The sequence below is a fragment of the Sturnira hondurensis genome, unplaced genomic scaffold (assembly GCF_014824575.4).
Source record: "Sturnira hondurensis isolate 20B ecotype Veracruz unplaced genomic scaffold, ASM1482457v3 Scaffold0014854, whole genome shotgun sequence".
Taxonomy (NCBI): domain Eukaryota; kingdom Metazoa; phylum Chordata; class Mammalia; order Chiroptera; family Phyllostomidae; genus Sturnira; species Sturnira hondurensis.
Window position 1 is genome coordinate 7,278,146 of NW_028087485.1, and position 9,044 is coordinate 7,287,189.

Sequence of the window (9,044 nt, forward strand, 5' to 3'; positions counted from 1 at the left end):
GCAGTTAAAATATACTCAGTAATTGATGGTGCTTATGATAATAAATTCTCATAATAGACTTTGGTAGATAAGCAGTTTTTAAGTGTGTATGTAAGATAAACAAAACTTTGCCCCTACTATGAATTTCTCTAGATGTCCATATTTTAAAAATGTTGTTATTTAAGAAAAAATAAGTGTGAATGTTTGTTTAACTGGTTCTTATTTCTCTTGATATAATCTGTGGGCCAGAAAGAACATCAGATTGCACTGCTCATTTCACTGTTGCTAGGAAAGTCAGTGGTATTTGATATTTCCAAATATGTTCAGAAATAATAAACAAATATGTCCACTGCAGTATGGCTGGATTTAGGGTGTGTGTATGTATGGGGGAGGCTTGGGCCAGATTCCAGAGGGTTTTGAATGTTACGCAGTGGTGTTTATGATTAATTAAAAAATAATAGAGAACCATTAATTAATTTTGGACCAGAAAAAAATTAATAAAATGATACTTTAAGAAGAAAAATCTGTCACTACATATACATTACCCTGGAGCTCAAAAAAGAATGGACTAGGGACATTCCCTAAGGAACTAGTATTATACTAAGACAGAAGTGTCGAGGACCTGAGTTAATATAGTGAGGGCTGGGATAGAAAGGGCATAATGAATGTAAGTTATATTGTAATAGGAGTCTGCATAAGAGTTTGAGAATCATCCTTATTTGCAAAAATACTTTAGATCTATCCTGGCATGTTAAAGTAATTGTTGGAGTGGAAATGGACATGAACGTTTGACTTGGATGTGAGACAACCATATCGGAATTGTGTTACTGTTATCAAATACAAAAAAACAAACAACAAAACTTGTTGACATTTAAGATTTTCACTGTGGTTGAATCATGAATACAAAACATCTGCTTCCCATATCTGAAATAGTACATTAAATTTATGTTACAAAGAAGGAGTGAAAAAGCTCTCAGTCATCCATGTAAAATATTCACGCCAAGAGAGTGTGCATTGGGTGACATATTATCACATCCTCTCTACACATTTTCAGGTCAAGGGAAGTGATTTATCAGCTCGAGCTAAATTGCCAATTCTCAGATAATGTACATCCCCAACTCACATCATCTGAAAGGATTTATCTCTGCACAACACTATGCACAAGTTTTTCTTCATTGACTTTGCTCGAAGAGGAGACTTTAAACACACAAAACTGCTGATTTTCTTGTTTCACAAACTCTTGCAAAAGCTCGTAACTGGACCTGTTCCGACCAAGAGCAACCTTTTTGCATTTGTCAGTAATCATGTACTGTTTCAGAACATTTTACTCAGCCTATTTTTCCCCCTGCCTTTTTTGCAAAAGAAGGACTTAATGGAGAGAAGACAGAAAGAAGACCATGGAAAACGGAGTTTCAGATATCTAGAACCTATTATTTGTAGATTTCTGCAAGATTTTGTGATTCCTCTCATTTTATCATTTTAATCAATCCCAGATATTACCTCTTTATTCTTAATTGAAATGATAATAAAAATGCTAAATAGGAAAATAGTAAAAAGTATATACAGTAGGAAGTAAACTTTAACCTATCCAAAAAACGCAGTTTAGCGAGTTAACATTTTGTGTACTTTTCCAGAAAATTGACATGCTTATATAAATGTGTGTATATTCATGTATGACATGCATATATGAATGTACCTATGGTATCTTGGTTCTGTATGAAATTTTTTCAAATAAATATAAAATAAAATATTTTTGTTTTTGCATAGTTTTATAAATTTTTTTTAGCACGTGGTAGTTTTGTGTAAACACCACCACAGCCAGGGAGAGGAAAATTTCATCGCCCCAAATAATCCCCTCATGCTATCCGTTCCCTGTTCAGTAACACCCTTAAGTGCTCACCCCCAATTACTAGTCACCATTGGCCTAAATATGACTATTGTTTTGTCTTTTCCAGAAGGTCATCTGCATGAAATCGTACTGAAAGGTGACATGCAGACTTTTTTACTGAGCATAATGTCTTTGAGATTTAGACAATTTGTTGGGTGTATTGCCAGTTCCGTTTATGCCTGAGCAGTATTTCACTATATGGGTATAGCACTGCTTGTGTGTCCATTCACCCTAGAAGGCAATTTATTCCCAGTTTCACGTGATTATTAACAGACCTACTATAAACACTTTTTGCAGAGGTATTTGTGTGGACTTTTTCTTTAGATTAAATATTTAGGAGTGGGATTATGATAGTTGTATATAGTAAGTGTATCTTTAGCTCTATAAGAAACTGGCAAACTATGGGGCTGATTCCCACCAGCAATCTATGAAATTCCTGCTTCTTCCTGTATATATCCTCTCAGTGCTTGGTCATGGCAATATTTTTCTGTTTTAGCCATTCTAATAGGATTTTAGTGACAATATTAACATTTAAAATTTTATTTTCTTAATAGCAAACTGTTTTGAACATCCTTTTTTATGTTTATTTGCCATTCTTTTTGGTGAAATGTTTAAGTGTTTTTCCTCATTTAAAAATATTTTGAGAAATTTCATTTTTAAAGTGAAAAGAGAAAATAGCCATAGCACATATGAAATCTAGAAGGCTTTTCTTTTTCCTCCCCTCTCCTCCTTCCTCTGTTCCACTCAGGACTGGAGGCTTTTCAGTACATTCGTTTGTGATGGGTAAGGACATAGTAAAAAGGGAGGACTTGATTCAGGAGAGAGTGCGGACAGTTACCGGGGTAATGGAGTTTGCTCTTTTTTTAAAACTTGGATTAAACTTTTCTTTTTGTTGGGTGATTTGAAAATTCTTTTCCCAGTCATTTGTCATTTCATTCTCTTAGCAGTGCCTTTCTGTAGATCAAAAGTTTTAATGCTGTTAGAATGTAGTTTATTAATATTTAGTTTAATATATCATGCTTTTGGAGTCATGTCTAAATACTTTTTGCCTAAGCCACAAGTTGCAAAGGTATTTTCCCTAGATTTTGTTCTTAAAGTTTCATAGTTTTACTTTTAATATTGTTGAATTTTATGTTGTATAAGGTATATACTTTAGATTAAGTTTCATCTTCTTTGCCAATTATTCCAGTACTATCTGATGAAAAGACTATCCTTTCCTACTGAATTATCTTTGCACCTTTGTTAAAAATCAAAGGTGCATGTTTTGTAGGTTTATTCCTGGATTATATATTCTCTTCTATTGACCTACGTCTATCCATTAACCAATACCACCTATCTTGATTACAGTGGTTATACAGTAGTGTTAGAGTCAGGTAGAATGATTCTAATTCCTATCGCTTTATTTTCTCTCAATTTTTCAAGATTATTAAGCTATTTTAGGGTTTGTGCCTTTTCCTATAAATTTTAGAGTGAGTTTATCTTCATCTATAAAAATGCTAGGATTTTGATAAGAATTGCATTGAACTTAGACATGAGTTTGGGGAGAATTAACATTTGGACTATTTCAAATCTTCATATCCATGAACAGTATATCCTTTTATTTATTTTGATCACCTTTGGTATCTTTTATCAGCATTTTGTAGTTCTCAGCATATAGATCCTTTACATATTTCCTTAGATTTATAATAAAATATTTTACTTTGAAACTATTTTAAATGGCATTATTTATTAAGTAGGAGTATACAATCATACATTAATTGGTTTTATATAGAGATACGATAACTTTGTATGCTGACCTTGCATTCTGTGACCTTGCTAATCATACTTGGTAGTGCCAGGAATTTCTTTTTGGTAGATTTGTTGGAATTTTCTAGGTAGATAATAATGTCATCTGTGACTAGGGGTATTTATTTCTTCCTTTACAATTTGTATTGCTTTTATTTATTTTTTTTTCTTGATGTATTGTTAGGCTAGGACTTCTAGTTCAAAGTTGATTATGGAGAATGAGAGTGGACATTTTTCTTTGATACTAATATTAGAGGAAAAGGTTGTCTTTCATAATCAATAAATTTTTAATCATAGGTTTTGTTTATACATATATGCTCTTTATCATTTTTAGAAATTTTACCATATACTTTGCTGAAAACTTTTATTACAGATGTTGACTTTATCGAGCGCTTTTTGTAACTCAGTTGATATGGTCACGTGGATTTTCCCCTTCAGTCTATGAACATGGTGGGTCACACTGAATGGGGAACCAGTCTTGCGTCCCCAGATAAACCTTCCTTGATCATCATGTAATACTATTTTTCTGTGTTACTAAATTTGATTGATTTATATTTGGGTAAGAAATTTGCCACCTACTCTTTTAGGATATAGTCTTCCATAGTATTATTTTCTCACCTTATTTTGTCTGGTTTTTGTATTATAGGCCTCATTACATAAAAAGTATTCCATTCTTTTAGATTTCTTGGGAAGACCTTAGAAGAATTGGTTTTATTTTTTATTTACTGATTGGTAGAATTCACCAGTGAAATTGTCTGGACTGAAGATTTAGATTTCAGAAGGATTTTAATGACTAATTCAATATAATGAGTAGTTATAGGACTATTTAGGTTATCTATTTTTTGAGTGAGTTTAAGCAGTTTTTTATTTTTAAGGCATAGGGCCATTTTATCTAAATGGTCAAATATGAATGCATAGAGTTATTGTAGTATTTCTTCCTTATGGTTTTAATATTACAGGGTCTGTAGTCATAGGCTCTCTTCAAATCTTCATACGAGTAATTTGTGGATTCTCTCTTTTTTTCTTCAGTCAGTTTTGCTTGAGATTTATTAGCTATATTGTCTTTTCAAGAATCTCTTTTTTATTTTCTTAATTTCTATTCTTATATTTGCTTTGATTTACTTTGCTCTCCTTTTTCTTACTTTTTAAATGTAAAATGTGAGATTATTGCTTTGAAAACTTTTCTATTCCCTTCCCCAGATTTTGAGGGTACAATTAACAAACAGAAATTATATGTATTTAAGTTGTACAACCTGATGTTTTGATGTATGGATGCCGTGTAAAGTGAACCATAGTTAAGACAGTTAACATACCTACTACTTCAAAAAGACATATTCCGATTTCCCCTAACTGCTTTTTAATATAAGCTATATTGCTTATATTTATAAGCTCCCCCTTTCTAATATAAGCTTTATGGCTATGAATTCCCCATGCAATGTTTTCGTGGCATCTCACAACATTTCATGTTGTATTTTCATATTTGTTTAGCCAGAAGTATTTTCTAATTTTCCTAGAGACTTTTACATTAACCATGAGTTATTTAAATGTGTTGTTGCTCAATTTCCAAGTGTTTTCAAATTTTCCTTTTATCCTTTTGCAACTGATTTGTAGATAAATTCCATTCTAGTCAGAAAACATATTTTCATTGATGTCAAGATTTTTACGCTTGTCGAGGTTATTTTTTGGCCCATAATATGGTTTGTGTTGGTGGGTGCTTCATGTGAACTTGGAAGAACATGTGTATTCTGCTGCCGTTGCTTGCAGGGTTCTGTGTCGCTTACATCCAGTTGTTCGATGTCGTTGCTCAGTTCTTCCATGTCTTTGCTGATTTTCTATCTACTACTTTTGTTGAATATTGAGAGAGGTGTTAAATTTGCCAACTATAATTATAGATTCGTCTATTTCTTCCTCTGATTCTTTTAATTGCTGCTTCATGTATTTGGAAACTCTGTTTTTAGCTGGATATATAGTAGACATTGTTATGTCTTTTTGCAGAATTGACATGTTTATTATGCAATGTTTCTCTTTATCCCATATAATATTTTTTTGCTCTAAAATCCCCTTTGCCTGATATTAATACAGCTACTCCAGCCATATCCTTGCTTTAAATTTTATCATTTATTTTTCATGTTATTTGCTGTTTATAATGTAAATATGTAAGACTATGATTTTTTAAATTGCTCTCTCCTTTAGCCACTCAGAGACATTGTAGTTTCATTATTGCAACTACAGTTATATACTCTCAAAAACAGAGAAGACTTTGTTGATTTCTATCATTTGATATTCAGTTTTAATTTTATTGAATATTCTTTTGAGAATGCCATTTCTATTATTTCCATTTTAGATAAACTATTAATGTGTTCTTTTTAGTAACTGTTTAGTCAATTTTAATACATATTCCATAAATATTTGAAACAATATTTTCTCTTATTTCAGGATACATATATACACACACAGGATATATATGTATGTATATATATACATATATATGTATATATATACACACATATATATATCCTGAAATATACACACACATATATGCATATATGTATATATTTATACATATATATGTGTATATATACATGTATGTATATATATATATATATATATCAGAAATGACTGTCTATTCTTTCATTCTACAATATAACTTTCTGTTGGGTCCATAGCTTCTTAGTATAAAGACAATATGTTCAGTCTCCACGCCACAAGATGATGAATATCTGGCCAATGGAAGAGAAGCATAATATCTATCAATTTTTAGGAACCCCTTTAAAAGATGTTAGGCATTGCTAGCCTGTTTTTCTCTGTTATTTCCTTCTATAGCTTGGAATATAAATAGTACTGCTGGATTTCCATCTTGGATCATAAGAATGAGGGAGAAAGTGGGTTTTTCTATCCCACTTTGTCATAGTGGGATAGAAAAACAGAGGAAATGGTTCCTGAAAACTTGGTGAAACAAAATCAAAACCAGGACTGGATTGACCAGCCATTTATATATTTTTCATATATAATAGAGACTTATTTTGCTTAAAGCATTATTGTTTTAGGTTTTCTTTTACCTACCTGGACCTAATTCTGATAGCATCCTTATAGTATTTTGTTTTTCTATATAGTTATTATATGTCCTAGGCATCACCAACATTAATAACTTTATGAATTTATGTCTGCAATTTTTATTGGGTATCTGTAGATATTTTCTTTTATTTCCTTCACTTAACTTTTTATGAATAGTAGTATGAAGCCTTGTCCACAACAATGAACTCTTTATCACAGGTCATTTTCATTCTATTTTTTGTCCTTTCATTTAGCTCTGCCAGCTCCCTTCTGTTCTCCCCCATTCTCTGTTTCCTTGCGCCTTCGCCACCCCTGAATGTTATCATTTTTGGTTTACTTTATATTCTGTACTATTTTAACATGGTTTCCTAGGTTCCTCACCACAAGTGAGGAGCCGAGGAGTTTGCTGGGAGGAAGTGCCTCCACGTGGAAGCCAGTTTGATGACTTCACCTGTTACGCAGCTGCAAATGAACTGTGATAAATCAGGGGCACTACTTAGAAGGAATTGTATCTGCCATGTTTGAAAGACCTGGAAGAACAGTTTTGGATGAGTTACTTTACTACCTGGCAGTAAAACACATGCAACTCCTGACCTATGAATGTTTTAGTTTCTTCATAGGGTAGTTATGTTTAACTGAGGCGTTCATTTTTTTTTTCTCGATCAAATCCCTTTTAAAGTTTCACAAGTGTTTTTATAAGTGTAGTCAACCCCTACTAAAGTCTATGAGCTAGGGGTAAGAATTATGCTAGTATCTAGTGAGGGGGACACATAGCCAAAGACATAAATCCCTCACTAATCCTACTCTTCAGTGGTTAAAGTAACTGGCTCTGAGCACCCAAAATATTATCCTGTTCTTGGGGGGAAAAATCCAACTTTCCAGCTCACTCTCTAGGTAAATCTTTTGGATTGTAGATATAAGACTAGGACTCTGAAAGAAATTAAACATTAAAAGCTATCATCACAAATAATACTAGCTTTAAAGAGTCTAGTTAAAAGATAACTTCATACTTTTATTTTACTTAAATACAAATAGACAAAAAATAGGGGATTTGTTTATTTAAATGTTATTGATCACGGTTTTACTGTTTCCCCTCAAAGGGGAACAGTCTGTATTAGTCTGCTATGGCTGCTGTAAGAATTCACCACAAACTAGATAGCTTCAAAAACCACAGAAATTAGTTCTCTCAAAGCTTGTGAGGCCAGCAGTCCAGGATTAATGTGTCAGCAGCACCTGTTCCTTCCACAGGCTTTGAGGGACTATCTACTCCATGCCTCTCTCCCAGCTTCTGGTGGCCACAATCCCAGGCTTGAAGCAACCCAACTCGAATCTCTGCCTTTGTCTTCACACGACTTTGCCCTCTGTGTATCCCTGTGTCTCAAGTCTCCCTATGCCTTTGTATCGTAAGAACACCTAAACTGGTACGATCTCATCCTGAGATCCTTAACTCACTCACATCTGAAAAGATACTTTTTCCAAACTAGGTCACATTCACAGGATTCGGAGGGCTGAACATGAGTATTTTATTTGGGACATCACTTACTTACCTCACTACAATGTTCATCATGTGTTTTAAGTAAATGTGATTTTCATTTACTTACAACATTTTAAGTAAACGTTTACAGTAAGTAAATGTTTTCACACTCAGTAGCTCTAGACCACACCTTGGGATATAAATAGGATATGTATCTTGCGCACAACCGAGAAGAAAAGGTGTCCACAGGAACACTCGTAGTAGGAGGAAGAGCCTTCTAAACACAGTGCATTACTGGTCCATGTGGGATTTCCTCAGAGTATCATCATTTTTTCTGTACAGTGAAAGTATGGGGATTATATTTCATGCAAAGACAGTTTCATGCAAAACATCATTTTCACTCTAGGATTTCAAGGTAGCACAATACTTTCAAAAATATCTTTAATTAAAAGCAGGTAAAGGTACACTGGGGGAAAATAAGCATGCAAGGTCTGAATGATCTACCATCCAGGTATTAATGGATTTTGTTGAAAAACTTACTGAACCACTGCTGATGGTTATTTACGAGAATTAACTGAAAACTGGGAAAGGCCAGAATTGAATGCCAACACTGTATCAATTTTCCAGGATAGAGTGAACTGCTGTCATGATAATTATGGTTCAGTAAATGTAACTTAAACCTTTCTATAATGATACAACTATTAATAAACAGGAGCCTGTAAAAACCTCTCAAAGGTAACACAGTTGTGAACAATAAATAGAATTGCTTTATAAAAATTATGACAGATGGAATTTAGTAGCTTTTTGATAGGATTACCAAATTAATAGACAATGAACAGGAAGTGATTATAATATGTTTTTATT